This window comes from Schistocerca serialis, chromosome 1 (genome assembly GCF_023864345.2).
Source record: "Schistocerca serialis cubense isolate TAMUIC-IGC-003099 chromosome 1, iqSchSeri2.2, whole genome shotgun sequence".
NCBI lineage: Eukaryota > Metazoa > Arthropoda > Insecta > Orthoptera > Acrididae > Schistocerca > Schistocerca serialis.
Genome location: NC_064638.1, coordinates 361147371 through 361166813, shown reverse-complemented (window position 1 = coordinate 361166813; position 19443 = coordinate 361147371). Strand labels below are relative to the sequence as shown.

The 19443-nt window shown below is 44.1% G+C and overlaps 1 protein-coding gene across 1 annotated transcript in view; it reads left to right on the top strand.

Moving 5' to 3' along the window:
• The first annotated feature begins 1187 nt into the window (after window positions 1–1187).
• The window catches only part of LOC126470331 (peroxisomal acyl-coenzyme A oxidase 3), a 200056-nt gene continuing 181800 nt past the window's right edge, over window positions 1188–19443 (top strand). Inside the window, exon 1 of the mRNA XM_050098130.1 lies at window positions 1188–1324. The gene's annotated coding sequence lies outside the window, so the exon portion shown is untranslated. The remainder of the gene's footprint in view (window positions 1325–19443) is intronic.

The following is a 19443-nucleotide window of genomic DNA, read 5'->3' as shown; positions in this document are numbered from 1 at the left end:
TTTATAAAAATCCATCATAAATGTTCAATACGTCCTCCATTGGCTGCACGGACGACATCTGGCCGATAGCCGAATTCATCCCAAACTGAGGGTAACGTGTCTTCTGTTACTGAAGGTACAGCAGCAGATGTTCAGGTTTTTAGTTCATCAATGTCACGAGGTAAGGGAGGAACGTAAACACATTGCTTAACATATACCCACAGGAAGAAATCACATGGTGTTAAGTCAGGGGACCTAGGAGGCCAAGAGTGTAAACCCCGGTCTCGCGGTCCTGTACGCCCTATCCAACGTTGAGGCACGTTGGCATTGAGGAAACTGCGCACGTTGTTGTGCCAGTGGGGTGGTTCTCCATCTTGCTGATAAATGAAATTATCAGAGTCAAGTTGAGGGAATAACCAGTTCCGTAGCATTGCAAGATATGATTGTCCTGTTACAGTTTCTTCCTCAAAAAAGTAGGGTCCATAAACCTTGCTTTGCGAAACGGTACAAAAAACATTCACATTTGGTGAATCACGTTCGTGTTCAGTTGTTTCTGAGGATTTTCGAGCCCCCATATACGCACATTATAACGGTGAATCTTACCGCTAATATGGAAAGTTGCCTCATCGCTGAATATCAACCGTGACATAAAAGTGTCATCTTCCATATCCAACCTCCGAGTCAGCGCTCGTGGCGACGTCCAGCGGAATTTTTTTCTGAAACTCTAGACCATGCCGATTACATCAAGCGCTGTTTCAGTTACCTAGTGACATTTGTCTCAGTATTATTACAAGTTAAAATCGGGTCATTCTTTTTGGGACACCCTATATTGTAACGTAGAACATATCTGGCACGAATTACGTGGTGATTTACTGAGTGTGTATGTAAAAAGAGACGCTCTGCTTTCCATATCCATATGGATTAGATATCTGATGACCGCGTTGTAATATAATGTGCTTTTAGGTAATGCCATTGAAATATGCGTCGCTTTTCAGCGGCTATAGCGAGTGTCCGCGTCAATGTATTGCAAGAGAATGAACGCTGTTAGAGCGAGGCACACCCCTGCTTCCGCCGGACTGACCGCTCCGCTGACGTACGCGAGGCGAATGTCAGTTTTGTGCCGGCGGAAACAGCCGATCGCAGCTTCGGCTATCTTCGGGGTGGCAGGGCGCGGCGAGCGGCCAGGCTGAACATTTTAAGTCGGCTGTTTTGGCGCGAATAGCGGCACTCCGTGTGAGGCACGTGGAGGCGGCAACAGTCTAGAGCGCGGCTGCGTGTGCGTGTGTGCTGGAGAGCTCCTGTTACAGCCCCGCTGCGGTCCCCAGCCGCATCATCTTGCACCGAGGTAAGTACCTTCAGTCACACGTCTGCAGGGATTTCGCCTGAGACACTTCCCACTCCCGCTGTTCCTTTGACATGTACTCGAGCCACTGTGCCTTCTTTTTATATGGTGTGCGCTTGCGATAGGAAAGGTGAGTTAACTATTTAACGCTCCGTAGCGCAAGACACCGTACCTACAATAGTTTTGTTTTGTTACTGCATGTTGTTGTATTTTGCACAGAACGGAGCATTCTATGAAGCTCTCTAGTCACCAGTTTCATCTACTTTATTTTATTTTCTATGTTTTGACATTACGAAGAGCCACAATTATTGCGCATGGTTATTCAATATGTGCAACTGTAGTATATATGACGATCGACGTCTACTTGTACACAGTTTTGTGCACTGAAAATCAGAACCTGCTGTTGTTATGTAGACTTTTTGCATGACAATACGCTCATTTAGGCCCAGTCTGGATGCAATGTTGTATCAAGCCTTAAATATTGCGAATGATATTTCGTCAATACATAAAATAAGTCGCTATAGGCGGTGATCTTCTTACAGGTTGGATCAGGGACGACAACAGCTTTGCTATTAGAAAGTTTGGAAGGTAGGAGACGAGGTACTGGCAGAAGTAAAGCTGTGAGTACCGGGCGTGAGTCGTGCTTCGGTAGCTCAGTTGGTAGAGCACTTGCCCGCGAAAGGCAAAGGTCCCGAGTTCGAGTCTCGGTCGGGCACACAGTTTTAATCTGCCAGGAAGTTTCAGCTTTGCTATTAATTTCGCGTCTGTATTTGTTAAGTGTCGCCGGTAGTATTGTAGTGAAAGTATTTCAAGGAAAGAAAGGAAATTAATAGTTGGATGGCTCAGCTCTGTTGGAGAGGGCTGTGGAAAGGAATTCACCGTTGTCATGTTGAAGGATTCGATCTGATGTTCGCCATAAGTGACTAAGGTGGACTACGAAAAAAAAAAAAAAAAAAAAAAAAAAAAACATTCTGGATGCCCGAACGGGCCTTTGAACACCGTACTTGCCGAATACGATTCCATTGTCTTCATCGCTGCTGAAATGTGTCAAGAAAGTTGCAGACAAGCGTTAGTGAAAAATGTAGTACCCATTTGCCCAGTATATGGGTTTAAATTATTCATTTGACACGTTGCCGTCCGCTTATTCGCATGTGACGAGGATTAGAAACTACTTGTAAAAAATTTGCAGTATCTGGTCATCTTTGGTTAATTTCTGCCGTTACTCCCATTGTTCTGTTGATCTGCTTGTCGCGTTTGGAATACATCGTGGGAAAACTCCGGGAAAACTTCTCGCAATTATCGTTGCAGACAGCGCGTGACGCTACCGGAAACGCCGTTTTCGGCGTGACTGTTATGCAACCGGTGGGCCACACCTGCGTTACGTACAGCATATCAATTAGATCGCGCGTTCACATTTCAATAATTTTTGAAGAAAATTCTGAACTTCTCTCTACTTTCGCGTTATCATTCAATACAGGATAATATTTGATGGCAGTATTGCTTCCTTCTGGCGGGCAACACATGGGCATTTTTCAGTAAACGAATACTGTTAACATTCTCCTCGCATTTTTCTTCGTTCTTCCCGCTAATTTCGCGAAATAATATCAGCCTCTGAAAGGCAACGATTTCGTTTTACATTACGAGATGAGATATCAAAAGAAATAAACGAACTTTACAAACGTTTATACAGTATTCCCCTCCTTCGTTGTTATGTGAACTCTTTTTCAATTGGATTAATATACACAGTGATTGATCGCATTGGACCCGCGCACACAGCAACAGTTAAGGGTAGTGTTCATCTTTTGGATTTTCAGCTCGTGCATTTTTTTTTTCGTGTTTGCAGGTTAAATTATTGGAGATAGGTTCCTCCTTTTATGTAAAACACTGTTTTTTCTTGTTACCAAAAAATGTCTCGGCACCTCTGTGCTATCATTAGTGCGTGATGTTTATTGAATAACTTGATTTTAGACAACAACATCGTGTACACCGCGTTTTGTGAAGTGCCAAAACGTTTGTAAAACCGAAATTACACTAAGCACACTTCATATGTGTTTGTGCAGTGACCTCAGAACGCTAAAGAAGGATCATTCACAACAAAACATGACAAGCTATCATTATAGGGCCCATACAAGTGGTCCTGCAAAACCACATAATGAAATATCAAGTTGTTCGAACTGTTCCAATTATTAGGTCTTTCTTCCGTTCCATACCTGTATGGAACTCGAGAAAAATGTTTGCTTGAAAGCATCAGTGCGGATGGTAAGTAGCTTAATCTCGTCTTCACGCTCTATATGACCGCAACACGCAGGGGGTTGTTTATCATTTAAAGTTGGTTAAAGAGCCTCCCAGTTCATTTCTTCAGCATCTATGTGACACACTCCCACGGATCAAACAAGCCTGTGACCATTCGCCGGCATGTGTGGCCGAGCGGTTCTAGGCGCTTCACTCTGAAACCGCACGACCGCTACGGTCGCAGGTTCGAATCCTGCCTCGGGCATGGATGTATGTGATGTCCTTAGGTTAGGTTAGGTGTAAGTAGTTCTAAGTTCTAGGGGACTGATGACCTCAGATGTTAAGTCCCATAGTACTCAGAGCCATTTGAACCATTTGTGACCATTCATGCTGCCATTCTTTGTATGTGTTCAACATCCTTGCCAGTGTTATTTACTACGGGATCCGTACACTTGCAAATATTGTAGAATGGTGAAGGTTAATTCTTACAAAGAAGAAAACAGCAACCAGCCACTATTAATACTGCTATTTATTTAGGTAAATAGCGCCGTTACCGGTTTCGAACTGGCAAGTTCATCATCAGACGGTTGTTCACATGATTTTCAAGATACACTTTACATTATCGTCCGTTTTCGATTTTTATTGTTCCACTGTGGCGAAGTATTTTTGGTGTGTTGTTACCGTCGAAAATTGCTCGCGATTTTGTTGCGAAGTTGCAGGATTGAATTTTTCGAATATTCCAAAATATATCCAGCACTTATGTAATTTGTACATCACCATATTGTGCAAAGCACCCCTCCTCCCCCTCCACACACACACACACACACACACACACACACACACACACACACACACACACACACACACCAAAAAGAATTTGCACATGTCAGTTTAAAACAAAATAGCATTCTAGGATGGGTTGCACGAGTACTTTGTAAACAATCTCCTTTGTAGACTGATTGCATTTCCCTACTATTCTACCACTAAACCTAAGTCTGCTACCCGCTTTACCCTCGATTGAGCACACACAATCGTTCCATTTCATGTTCCTGCAAACTTTGATTTCATGGGAATAACTGTGCCCATGACCATGACGTAATCGAGGACAGAAAGGAGGTCAGTATCGATCTTAATATCATCAGAATTTTATTGCTGATCTAGTTTTCTGCTAATAACACAGCTATCATCAGTGCGTTATAGGTAGACAGATAGACCAAATAAACTCAGCATACTTATATCACAATATAACTTAGTCATGTACAAGCATCAGTCAAACTCAGTTTGAGAGCCACTATGTATTTTCAGCTTCAATTTTCTGAGTTTCGTAACTTGAAAGAGTGTCCCCAGTCCATATTGCGGCAACCGATTTACATAACACGAATGCTTTTGGATTTTTCAAATTTCCCTCTTTATTGCTTGATTTTATCCATAACACGCAACGTCCGTGACAAAGGTTTAACTCTGTAAACATAGATTCAAAAGAACAAAATTAATGCACCATTTACTTTGCTGTGCAAAGCACGAAGCATTTGAATCTGTTATTCCGAGTCTCAAGAGCTGTGGGATTTGCATCTGAATGAACGTGACTTCTAAATGCATTATTCTGTCGTATGCTCTCCATCTGCTGACTGCAATCTAAGAGCACTCGGAAGAAACCCAACACTACAAAAATTTTAGTTACGCTAAAACAAATGTTGATTCCACAGCACTTGAGAATCGAAATACATTTCTAAAATGTAGTGGAAACCATAAAAATAAAAAAGTGTCGTAATAGGTGTGCTAATTTTATTTTTTCGCATGATGAGCCAAAACGTAGCGGCCCAATGCTTAATAGGTATTGATCCACTTTTGGATCGCGCGAGACGGTGCAGTGGTTAGCACACTGGACTCACATTCGGGAAAACGACGGTTCAAACCCGCGTCCGGCAATCCTGATTTAGGTTTCCTGTGAATTCTCTAAATCGCTTCCGGTAAATGCTGAGACGGTTCCTTTGAAAGGGCACGGCCGACTTCCTTCGCTATCCTTCCCTAATCCGATGTACCGACCGTTGACCTCGCTATTTGATCCCCTTTCCCAAGTCAACCAATCAACCAATACACTTTTGAAACACAGTACAGCAGCGATTATGCATCGCACGGGTTCAGCGGGTCTTTGGTAGATTACCGGATGTGTGGCACGAGATGTGTACGCACAGGTCGCGCAGTCCCTGTAAATTTCGGGCCCGTGGTTTCAGGACGCGGGGTTGGTACCCATTAGCGTCCCATATATGTGCCATCGGGTTCAGATTAGGCAAATTTGGTGGGAAAACATACACGTGAGCTCCTGTCATACTCCTCAAACAACTGTAGCACGATTCTGACCTTGTGACACGAAAAATGTCATCGCCGTCGAAGAACACACCGAACACATAGCGAACCGCGTTCTCAGCTCTAGTACTCACATGGTCCACAGGTTTCACGGTGCACCTACCACAGGTCTCGTTAAGCCCCGGTGAATGTCGCCATAACATAAAACAGCGACATACGGGGTCCCGGGTTCGAGTCCCGGCGGGGTCAGGGATTTTCACCTGCCTCGAGATGACTGGGTGCTTGTGTTGTCCTCATCATTTCATCATCATCATGAAAGTGGCGAGATTGGGCTGAGCAAAGGTTCGAAATTTGTACGGGCGCTGATAACCGCGCAGTTGAGCGCCCCACGAACCAAACATCATCATTATCATCAATACAGCGACATATTTGGTAATCAACCAAAGACGCGCTGGACCAAAGAACCGGCGAGACTTGTTGCAACCAGCACATAATACTGTTCCATCCGGCCTGCGTCCATGGTACGGTGCGTATTTCACGCAGCTGATTCGTCTGGATGACGGCGTATCCGGACGCGACAACCGACCTGTTGTGGAGAGATACGCGACTCGTCCGACCGGATGTTTCCAATGATCCATGGTCCAATCTCGAAGATCCTGTGCCCACTGCGGTCGTAACTGGCTATGTCGTTAGGTCAGTGTAGGGGGTTGGGTTGGGTTGTTTGGGGAAGGAGACCAGACAGCGAGGTCATCGGTCTCATCGGATTAGGGAAGGACTGGGAAGGAAGTCGGCCGTGCCCTTTCAAAGGAACCATCCCGGGATTTGCCTGGAGCGATTTAGGGAAATCACGGAAAACATAAATCAGGATGGCCGGACGCGGGATTGAACCGTCGTCCTCCCGAATAGGTCAGTGTAGGAACAATGAGTCCTCTGCTACACTGTTCCCTCGAGGATGAGCTTCGAGACGCTTACGCCTGCACCAGCATAGCACTCTGATGTCAGTTCTGCCATAGATCGCCGCCTGTCCTGCTTCACATAGCGGATGAACCTCTGACGTCTGCATTCTATGATGAGGTGTGGGAGTCCAACAGCTTGTCGCCTACACGTGCTTTCACCGTCCTTCAACCACTTTGCGTAGACGCTAACGGCAGCAGCAAGAGAACAGGCGACCAGCTTCGCCCTTTCCGAATAGCCGTTCCCACGCGCCGGCCATAACAATCTTACCGTGAAGTTCATCGTTTGCAGCCGTATTACGTTGACTTCTTGCCGTGATATTCCTGCTAATAACCATTCAGCTATGTTACCTGTAGATGGCTGAATGGTTATCAGTGGAAATATCGTAACAAGAAGTCGACGTAATCCGGCTGCAATCCCAAGGCTTCATAGTATTTACGCCGGAAAAATTCGAAGAATCACTATCTCATCTTTGTCAAAGTCGCTTATATCAGTGAATTTCTCATATCGGCCTGTATCGTCGATAGAACAAAGCGTTTTTCGTCCGTGCTGCAGTCTCCTATTCAACGCCCCCTCCTCCCTCTCCCGCCGCCCCCCTCCCAGGACAGAAGTAGTGTGGTTCAAATGGTTCAGATGGCTCTGAGCACTATGGTACTTAACATCTGTGGTCATCAGTCCTCTAGAACTTAGAACTACTTAAACCTAACTAACCTAAGGACATCACACACATCCATGCCCGAGGCAGGATTCGAACCTTCGACCGTAGCGGTCATGCGGTTTCCAGACTGAAGCGCCTAGAACCGCACGTCCACACCGGCCGGCTAGAAGTAGTGTGCCCAATCTGCGTACGTATAGGATACGTTCTGTGTACAAGTACGAAAAAGTGTTCCAAATGTTTGCATCGCACGTAACTGACAAGAGGAGGCCACGACGTTTGGAACGAGGATTTAGTGTAAACTTCGTACTCTTGTAGTGCTCCATGAGGACAACAAACTGTGTAAGCAATAGCGCGCACTTCTCAAGCGTTATTGAAAAAATCGCAAAATAATTTCGGTCGTCAAATGTATATACCTGTGCGTGGCCATAATTACCATGAAGCGGCGGCACCCAAGCGGTTGTGGTAGGGTAGCTCAGCGTGTTCGGTCAGAGGGTTAGCTACCCTTTGTAATAAAGAAACGGAGCTAACGGGTCAACGAACAACAAACTGAACTCGTGTCATCGGACGTCCACCCTGAACAAATTCAACGAACAATATAGAACGAAATGAAATAAAAAAAAAAAAGTGGTTAGCGTTGAAGCCCCGTAATCGCTGCATCGACTACCGTTCGTTAGTTTTTTTTTTTTTATTTTCAACACAGTCATTTTCGTTACTATTTATATTACAATTGATATAATGTGAAAAATACGTGTAAGCGTATGAACTTTTGTTAAATTTACAATGTTATTTGACAGTCTACAAATGTTTATTATCAAAATTAATATAATATTCATAACTATCGACTAGTAAACGACCAAACGCATAAAGTGATACTGAAAATGTATGCTTGTCCGTGTCTACAAAATTGTTCGTATTTATCTGAAAGAGAACGAGAAATTGCTTCTTGTAATGACGCTATTAAAATACACTCGATACTGCATGATCAATTATCGGCGCCGATTTTTAAGCAAATACTGCTTTATGCATGGTTTGCTTCCAAATTATCCGCTGAAAGAGAGGTTTTTGGAAATGTTAACGAGGTTTGTTTTTCCACAGAAAATGTCAAAAGACCTTGCGTATGCGGAAGCATAGCATTTATTCAATGCAGCTTGTGACATTTAACTTTATGTTTTCCACTTCTTTTTTACGAAAAATACCATCCTGCAACTTGTACTCGTAATGTCGAAAGCGACGATTAGTTGTACATCTTCGAAAGCCGTCTGTGCCGGTCAAAACTTGGAGGTAACAAGTCGTTTCGGGCTCCTTAGAGGTATAATGGATTTCTCAAATCACAGACAGGCATACATTTTCAGTATCACTTTATGCATTTGGTCGTTTACTAGTCGCTAGTTATGAAAATTATATTATTTTTGATAATAAAAATTTGTAGACTGCCAAATAACATTGTAAATTTAATAAAAGCTCATTAGACGTATTTTTCCCATTATATCAATTGTAATATAAATAGTAAAGGAAATGACTGTGTTGAAAATAAAAAAAAACTGACGAACGGGAATCGATCCAGCGATTACGGGGCTTGAACGCTAAACACCTTTTTTTTTATGGTTCGTTGAATTTCGTCGTAGCGGACGTCAGATGACATCCTTTGAAGTTCGTTGTTGATCCTTTCGCTCAGTTTTTTTTAATGACAGAGGCCAGCCAGCTCTCTGACACTTCATGGTAAAAATGGCCACGCACAGGTACATAGTTGACGACCGAAATTATATTGTGATTTTCTCAATAACGTTTGAGAAGTACGCGCTACTGCTTACACATTGTGTTGTCCTCAGGGAGTACTACGAGTGTACGAAGTTTGCAGTAAATCCGCGTTCCAAACGTCGTGGCCTCCCCTTGTGAGTCGGAACATGAGAAGGATCCCGGTATTCACATATTGGTATGTGGAAACCCGCCTAAAAACCACAGCCAAATTCGTCTGTGTTCCACTCACATACTTTTCTTACAATGCCATGTGGCCGCAGCGCTATCGCTCGACGTTCTCGCGGTGGGTAGTGGTCACAATGGTTTGGTTCATCTACAGTACGTACATTCCCTCTCCACACTATAGAATGTAGCTGAAGAGGTCTAGCTTTAGTCTCTTATGCAGTGATGACAAACATGGTGATAAGCTCTTCCAGAGGCGAAGCACTGGCGCAGAATCTGCCCAGTGGTTCACAGTTCTGCTTTGGAGTCTAGCGTCAAATATACATAACAGGACAACTAGTAGCACCTGAAGAATGGGATTGGACCATTCGTGTAAATATTGTGCACAAAGCGGAAACGATAACTCTGCTGTATACTCGGTAGCACGCTCTTTAACTTTGGCTCATATGTTTGATACCTGAAGGCGTTATTTGGTAACGTAAGAAACACCCTGAGGTCATTTTGAGACCCCAGCGCAATGCATGCAATGCTGATGTACTCCTGCAGTCAACGGGTCTGCAGTTTTTAATGTTTTGAACTGGCTAACTCGTTACTTTCTGCTGTAAGACATGGTCAGCTCCAGGGAATTTGCCGCCCCGTGCGAAAATTTCAAGCAATGTCTCACCTCCCCCTCCCTGCATTTTCAGGCACAGTCCAACCTTTTTCACAATGTCCTCATCAGTGACGTTTTACTTTCATACATACTCCACTTATTCCTACGTCTTTTTGAAGTAAATATGTCATTAAGGGCAGAACCAAATATGGGGCACCAGTCAGTGAAAAGTGAAACGTTTGCAGTGTAACACATTTTGAGTTATAACGCCGGCCGGGGTGGCCGAGCGGTTCTAGGCGCTACAGACAGGAACCGCGCGACCGCTACGGTCGCAGGTTCGAATCCTGCCTCGGGCATGGATGTGTGTGATGTCCTTAGGTTAGTTAGGTTTAAGTAGTTCTAAGTTCTAGGGGACTGATGACCTCAGACGTTCAGTCCCATAGTGCTCAGAGACATTTGAACCATTTTTTGTGTTATAACTCCAAAATTAATTGTGTCAACCAAAATTAAGTTATGTGAGTCGCAGAGTACGCAAGTAAAATCTGTTCACTTTTCGTCGCTCCCTGAGCAGAGGAGAGCGTGTGGTGCGAGGCTTGTCGCAACCTGCACAGCTGTATCGGCGGTATCGGTGGCGCTTCTGCTGTACCAAGTGGAAAGTAATAGGACAGCGAGCGTTACATATAAACGTTTTGTTTGTTGAAAAAAAAAGTATATAAATCGCCAGGGCCTGTTCAGTGTGCCCGCAGTACATATGCTGGGATATCGAGATGACCAACTTTCCGACATGCCACGACCTCTATTTATGTCTCAGATCATGCAGCTTTGAAAGCACCTTTATTTGTTGTAGCGTAAAGTAATCTAAATCACAGTTAAAGTTGCTAGAATGCATACAGTGAGAAATACGATAAAACTGGAGAGTTTACATTTCGTGCAATGCAGCTTAATTGTTTCAGCTGCAAAGGACGATTTGATAGGTTTTATTTCCATACGATCTTAATGTTAATATCTACCGATTATGACTTCAACAGCGAAAAACAAAAGGGAATGAGGGAAAACTTAAAAGAAGTTATAGAAAAATCAGAAAAAAATTATTTACAGGAGTGTTGCAAGAAATAGAGCAATATAAATGGTGTTAGCGGGATAGTTGCTATCGGTGGGCCACCTAAAGCAGATGTGCAATAGAATCCTCGGATATTGTAATAAATGTTTTGTTTCCTGTGTAACTTGATAATGGCCTTCTGCATTTCACTACAGTAGACACAGAAATTGTAAATGCTCACTATTAATGAAATAGTTGAAAAATAAAAGCGTGTGTCGTCGGCCCAATCAAGGAGACCAGCTTACAACCAGCGTTCTGGCAGTTATTAACATACCAGCATTTCACGTTTGCCGTGGCTTGTCTCTCGCTTACATTAACCTGTGATCTTGAAGTGTTATCTAGACAAATGCAATCCGAAAATTTTATCACTCTGCATCAATTATTTTTTGGTGTTGCGATTTTTTTCATCAGTGTATTTATTAAAAAGTATTTTTCTCAGAAATACCGCTGGAGGTGTTCAAGGTTGCTGTATGGGATCTGTTATGCCATCGTATGCTGACATTAATCTTTATTTTTTGTTTATACAGCTTTTCACTTCTGTAGAGTCTTCAAAGCTCGCTTAGGTACGTTTCAATATTGTATAGGCGCGGGGTAGAAACTGAGTTGGCAAAATTGCCATTAGCAAGCTTTGTCATTTTGAAAGACGCACCCAGGCTGTTTCACAATACCGTAGACAATTTCCAGTAAAGACACTACTGTTGTTGTTGTGGTCTTCAGTCCTGAGACTGATTTGATGGTTCAAATGGCTCTGAGAACTATGGGACTTAACATCTGAGGTCATCAGTCCCCTAGAACTTAGAACTACTTAAACCTAACTAACCTAAGGACATCACACACATCCATACCCGAGGCAGGATTCGAACCTGCGACCGTAGCGGTCGCGCGGTTCCAGACTGTAGCGCCTGTAACCGCTCGGCCACCACGGCCGGCAGACTGGTTTGATGCAGCTCTCCATGCTACTCTATCCTGTGTAAGCTTCTTCATCTCCCAGTACCTACTGCAACCCACATCCTTCTGAATCTGCTTAGTGTATTCATCTCTTGGTCTCCCTCTACGATTTTTACCCTCCACGCTGCCCTTCAGTACTAAATTGGTGATCCCTTGATACCTCAGAACATGTCCTACCAACCGATCCCTTCTTCGAGTCAAGTTGTGCCACAAACTCCTCTTCTCCCCAATTCTATTCAATACCTCCTCATTAGTTATGTGATCTACCCATCTAATCTTCAGCATTCACCTGTAGCACCACATTTCGAAAGCTTCTATTATCTTCTTGTCTAAACTATCTATCGTTCATCTTTCACTTCCATACATGGCTACACTCCATACAAATACTTTCAGAAACGACTTCCTGACACTTAAATCCATACTCGATGTTAACAAATTTCTCTTCTTCAGAAACGCTTTCATTGCCATTGCCAGTCTACATTTTATATCCTCTCTACTTCCACCATCATCAGTTATTTTGCTCCCCAAATAGCAAAACTCCTTTACTACTTTAAGTGTCTCATTTCGTAATCTAATTCCCTCAGCATCACCCGACTTAATTCGACTACATTCCATTATCCTCGTTTTGCTTTTGTTGATGTTCATCTTATATCCTCCTTTCAAGACACTGTCCATTCCGTTCAACTGCTCTTCCAAGTCCTTTGCTGTCTCTGACAGAATTACAATCTCACCGGCGAACCTCAAAGTTTTTATTTCTTCTCCGTGGATTTGAATTCCTACTCCGAATTTTTCTTTTGTTTCCTTTACTGCTTGCTCAATATACAGGTTGAATAGACTTACATAAATGAAGCAGGGTGAGAATGAATTGGAACTATCAGTTTAATAAGTCACAGCTGCAAAATACTAACGCGAATTCTTTGCAGACGAATGGAAAAACTGCTAGAAGCCGACCTCGGGGAAGATCAGCTACCATCTGCTTTCTGTACAAATTGTAAATAGCCTTTCGCTCCCTGTATTTTACCCCTACCACCTTCAGAATTTGAAAGAGAGTATTCCAGTCAACATTGTCAAAAGCTTTCTCTATGTCTACAAATGCTAGAAACGTAGGTTTGCCTTTCCTTAATCTTCCTTCTAAGACAAGTCGTAGGGTCAGTATTGCCTCACGTGTTCCAACATTTCTACGGAATCCAAAATGATCTTCCCCGAGGTCGGCCTCTACCAGTTTTTCCATTCGTCTGTAAAGAATTCGCATTAGTATTTTGCAGCTGTGACTTATTAAACTCATAGTTCCAACTTATTCTCACCCTGCTCCATTTATGTAAGTCTTTTATTGTCTTATTTCACTCATCGTTTTGGACATTATTGAAACTTAGCAGGACGGTGGCACGGTTTGGCCTCCACCCCCTCCCCTTGCCACCCCCTACCTACCGCGTTTCGCTACAGTAGGTGCTGCTGCGCAGCTAGCAATGTCAGCGCAGCTGGGAGGCTCGTGGTGTGGTTAACAATGGAGGCGGCCGTCAGCAGCAGACACAGGTGCGATCAGCGCAGCCGAGTCAGCGCCAGCCAGGCAGCGAGCGGTCCCACGGCAGCCTCGCAGCTGAAATTCCACGCTTCCGCCGCGCTGGCGCCGCCGTAAGCTCGCGGCAGGTGCCTTCCCTGGCTGTGACGATCGCACGCACCTGCATCTCCCAACCAGCCCGTTGCACTGCCGCAGCCGCTGCTGCTGCCTGCCCACCCTAACCAGTGTTGCTTTTTTGTTCCGCAGAGGATTTAAGGTTACTGTTCCAAAAGACTAAAACTTTTTCTGTCTTCGACTAGGATTGTAAAACTACCGTATGCATCCGTACACTACCATTAGCAAGCGTCGAATAGGGTAGTTTTCCTAGTCGCTTTGGACTGTTAAGGTCGTATCCGCGTTACCTGTACGTTAGGCCGGCCGGTGTAGCCGTGCGGTTCTAGGCGCTTCAGTCTAGAACCGCGCGACCGTTGCGGTCGCAGGTTCGAATCCTGCGTCGGGCATGGATGTGTGTGATGTTCTTAGGGTCCGCAGCTCGTGGTCGTGCGGTAGCGTACTCGCCTCCCACGCCCGGGTTCCCGGGTTCGATTCCCGGCGGGGTCAGGGATTTTCTCTGCCTCGTGATGACTGGGTGTGGTGTGCTGTCCTTAGGTTAGTTAGGTTTATGTAGTTCTAAGTTCTAGGTGACTGATGACCATAGATGTTAAGTCCCACAGTGCTCAGAGCCATTTGAACCATTTTTTTGATGTCCTTAGGTTAGTTAGGTTTAATCAGTTCTAAGTTCTAGGGGACTGATGACCTCAGATATTAAGTCCCATAGTGCTCAGAGCCATTTGAACCATTTTGTAAAACTACCGTATGCATCCGTACACTACAATTAGCAAGCGTCGAATAGGGTAGTTTTCCTAGTAGCTTTGGACTCTTAAGGTCGTACCCGCGGTACCTGTACGTTAGGCCGGCCGCTGTGGCCGTGCGGTTCTAGGCGCTTCAGTCTGGAACCGCGTGACCGCTGCGGTCGCAGGTTCGAATCCTGCCTCGGGCATGGATGTGTGTGATGTTATTAGGTTGGTTAGGTTTAAGTAGTTCTAAGTTCTAGGTGACTGATGACCACAGATGTTAAGTCCCATAGTGCTCAGAGCCATTTGGACCATTTTGTACGTTAGGTGTATTGCATACCTATCGGCTGTTACTGCATAACGATCGCTTTCTTTCCGTATGCTATCAATGTGTCATTAGATTACCCTAAAAACCGGAAGCAGTGGACAGCCTGGAAACTAAGTGTGATATATATATATATATATAAAGGGCTGGGAAACCTATATGACATTTTTCTATATAGTAGTCTTGTCTGTTACTTAACAATAAAAAAAAAGTTCAAATGTGTTTGAAATCTTATGAGACTTGACTGCTAAGGTGATCAGTCCCTAAGCTTACACACTGCTTAACCTAAATTATCCTAAGGATAAACACACCCACTCATGCCCGAGACAGGACTCGAACCTCCGCCGGGACCAGCCGCATAGTCCATGAATGCAGCGCCTTAGACCACTCGGCACTTCTACATCTCCATACATACTCCGCAATCCACCATACGGTGCGTGGCGGAGGGTACCTCGTACCACAACTAGCATCTTCTCTCCCTGTTCCACTCCCAAACAGAACGAGGGAAAAATGACTGCCTATATGCCTCTGTACGAGCCCTAATCTCTCTTATCTTATCTTTGTGGTCTTTCCGCGAAATGTAAGTTGGCGGCAGTAAAATTGTACTGCAGTCAGCCTCAAATGCTGGTTCTCTAAATTTACTCAGTAGCGATTCACGAAAAGAACGCTTCCTTTCCTCTAGAGACTCCCACCCGAATTCCTGAAGCATTTCCGTAACACTCGCGTGATGATCAAACCTAGCAGTAACAAATCTAGCAGCCCGCCTCTGAATTGCTTCTATGTCCTCCCTCAATCCGACCTGATGGGGATCCCAAACGCTCGAGCAGTACTCAAGAATAGGTCGTATTAATGTTTTATGAGCAGTCTCCTTTACAGATGAACCACATCTTCCCAAAATTCTACCAATGAACTGATGACGACTATCCGTCTTCCCCACAACTGCCATTACATGCTTGTCTCACTTCATATCGCTCTGCAATGTTACGCCCAAATATTTAATCGACGTGACTGTGTCAAGCGCTACACTATTAATGGAGTATTCAAACATTATGGGATTCTTTTTCCTATTCATCTGCATTAATTTACATTTATCTATATTTAGAGTTAGATGCCATTCTTTACACCAATCACAAATCCTGTCCAAGTCATCTTGTATCCTCCTACAGTCACTCAACGACGACACCTTCCCGTACACCACAGCATCAACAGCAAACAGCCGCACATTGCTATCCACCCTATCCAAAAGACCATTTATGTAGATAGAAAACAACAGCGGACCTACCACACTTCCCTGGGGTACTCCAGATGATACCCTCACCTCCGATGAACACTCACCATCGAGGACAACGTACTGGGTTCTATTACTTAAGAAGTCTTCGAGCCACTCACATACTTGGGAACCAATCCCATATGCTCGTACCTTAGTTAGGAGTCTGCAGTGGGGCACCGAGTCAAACGCTTTCCGGAAGTCAAGGAAAATGGCATCTGTCTGATACCCTTCACCCATGGTTCGCAAGATATCATGCGAAAAAAGGGCGAGTTGCGTTTCACAGGAGCGATGCTTTCTAAAGCCGTGCTGATGTATGGACAGCAACTTCTCTGTCTCAAGGAAATTCAGTATATTCCAACTGAGAATACGTTCGAGAATCCTACAACAAACCGATGTTAAGGACTTAACAATATACAGTATTTATAACAAAACCGAAATTGTCAAAGCTGAATTCAGGTTTTATTCGAAAATTGTTGATTTGCAACGTAAAACAGAGGGATGTTGTAGCAAAAATAAAGAAAACATTACGGATTTTTCATACAGAGTAGAAAACGCAGTTTCGTCAACAAAAGGGTAAAAAAAAAGCCGCAAAACAAAAATATATCAAACGTCACTTCAATACTTCATTGAACTTATATAAAATATATTTCTGTCATTCATAAACAGCTTTGCCATTAATCAATAATAACAGGAAACTCTTGCCTTTGCCGGCCGTGGTGGCCGAGCTGGTCTAGGCGCTACAGCCTGGAACAGCGCGACCGCTACGGTCGCAGGCTCGAATCCTGCCTCGGGCTTGGATGTGTGTGATGTCCTTACGTTAGTTAGGTTTAAGTAGTTCTACGTTCTAGGGTACTGATGACCTCAGAAGTTAAGTCCCATAGTGCTCAGAGCCATTTGAACCATCTCTTGCGTTTGATCATCATGACGAATATGCTACTCAGTATAAAATAACAACAATAATTATGTACATATTTTATTTATTTTTGTGCATGTAAATTATTCTTGCATCAAAAGTAATTGCTTTGGGTACATAAAAGCGCAGAAGTTATGCGATCAACTAAATTTTATTACTTGTAAAAGGCGATTTATATTCTTTAAGGCTATAAAATATACCATGGACTAACACTGAGTGACGTGGGTTCTAATTATACGCAAAACAAACAAAAACACAAAAAACAAACGGAAGTCGTCTGTTCCCATTTTTTCTCTTACACATCCATTTATGTTTCTTTCCCCATCAATACTATCAATACCATTTACTACGTCTTTTATGTAGTTTACCAAAGCTACCGAACTGTACTTTTGGTAGAGCGGAACTCTGTCTATGAAACTCTTCAGTTGGCAGCTTTAGCCACACACATTGTTTTATATTTCAAGATCGCAGTACATTTGTAAGGCGCAGGATTTTGAGGAACAAATCAGTCTTCGCGTGATTACAGAGTTTTCCGTGACATCATCCATGACATTTATATCTACATCAGAACTCTGCAAGTCACCTGGCGGTGTGTGACAGAAGCTAAAGAAATACCACATGGCTTACAGATCGTAGACTTAGTGACTCTTAATAACCTCCATGAGTCCTCGCAGTTGATGTTCTTGTTGATCGTAAACTGTTGAAAAATCTAGAAAGAATTGCAAATATCTGTGGTTTGCTTAAGAATGACGATCATTAAGTTGAGGTACATACACAGCTCAAAAGAATTAGGGGAACATGACCCTGGGAGTCAGTCATACTCTATTGCGCTGTAATTGAGGATTGAATATTCTACCAAATTATACTCTTATCTATCAGAAATGAGCTACACAACGAAACATTATTACATCCTCGTTCTTTTACATAACAAGAACTGAAGTCACTAACAGGTGTGAAAAACAAAGTGGAAACAGTCAAAAAAATGGCTCTGAGCACCATGGGACTTAACTTCTCAGGTCATCAGTCCCCTAGAACGTCGAACTACTTAAACCTAACTAACCTATGGACAACACACACATCCATGCCCGAGGCAGGATTCGAACCTGCGACCGTGAAGGTCGCGCGGTTCCAGACTGTAGCACTTAGAACCGCTCGGATGCTTTTGATTGGACTTCGAGAGCTGCAATAATACGTGTGCTCTCCGAGAACGTTTATCATTATCTGACACCTACGTGTCATGTTCCGGACATCAGTCTGTGGTATCCATTCCCATTTTTCAACGAGAGCCATTGAGAGTTCTTTGGGGGTCTGTAGTGGAACGGGACCACCATGAAGACGTCTGTCAGGCATGTCTCACACATGCTGGAGGGGGTTTAGGTCGGGACTCACTACTGGCTCTTCCATTGCTTTAATGTCCAGGCTTCATAAGACATCCCTGGTGCCTCCCGCCACATCGACCCTGGAATTTTCATAGTTGAGAATGAATTAAGGGCCACGACCATATGCAGCAGGCACCACATGGTCCAACAGGATCTGTTTGATGTAATGCCTGGTTGTTAGGCGCCCATGGGCAACGACCAGATTCGTACGGCTGTCAAAACTGGTGCCTACCTATACCAACACATAACCTCGGCCGAATATGTCGACTCCCTGGACAATATTCGGTAGGTATCGCTTGCCCACATGAACACATGTCAGAGCAAATCTAGACTCGTTGTGAATCAATTGTTAAAAAAACATAATCGCATTTATTATTATTATACCGCCAACCGGTTTCAACCCGACGTTGGGGTCATCTTCTGGTCGACTGCTGGTGGTGTCACTCCTGTCTGATAGTTTCCTGCTGTTATGTAGACACGAGTGACACCACCAGCAGTCGACCAATGGTGTAAACGCCCAGAAGATGACCCCAACGTCGGGTTGAAACCGGTTGACGGTATAATAATAATAAATGCGATTAAGACTGTTCTTGAATAATTGATTAATCATACAAATCGCTGCTTCATCTCCACAACCATGTTCTCCAAAAACCGTCTGTGAATGATACGTTTCTCCAGTGACAACTGCCAGGGGGAACAGCAGAACTGTAGGCGAGCTGCGAGTTGCCGTGTCAAGCGGGGCACTCGAACAGTGCGTCTGGGTTGAAAGGTGATTTCTCGTAACCTGTTTCTTAGAGTCTGATCGAACACAGCGGCTCCAGTGGCTCTTCTGAGATCGTCTTGCAGTGCTCTTGCGGTAGCCGTACGATGCCGCAACGCTGAGATGGTCAGATATAGGTCTTCACGTGGGGCTGTAAAACGTCGACGACATTGTCGAACTCGCTTTCTGCACCGGCCTGCCTCCCTGTAGCGTGTCCAAAACCTCTGGAAGACAGCTGTTGAGATATTGGCATATGCAGCAACGCGACGGAGAATCCGTACTTCTTGGGTGAAACAGACTGCATTTGCAACTTGCACTGCATTAAAATGTCCCGTTACATGTGCTTGGTTGTATATAACGTCCACAAATGGGAGCTGCCGCCAGTGTACCTCACTAGCGAACATTGGGCCACC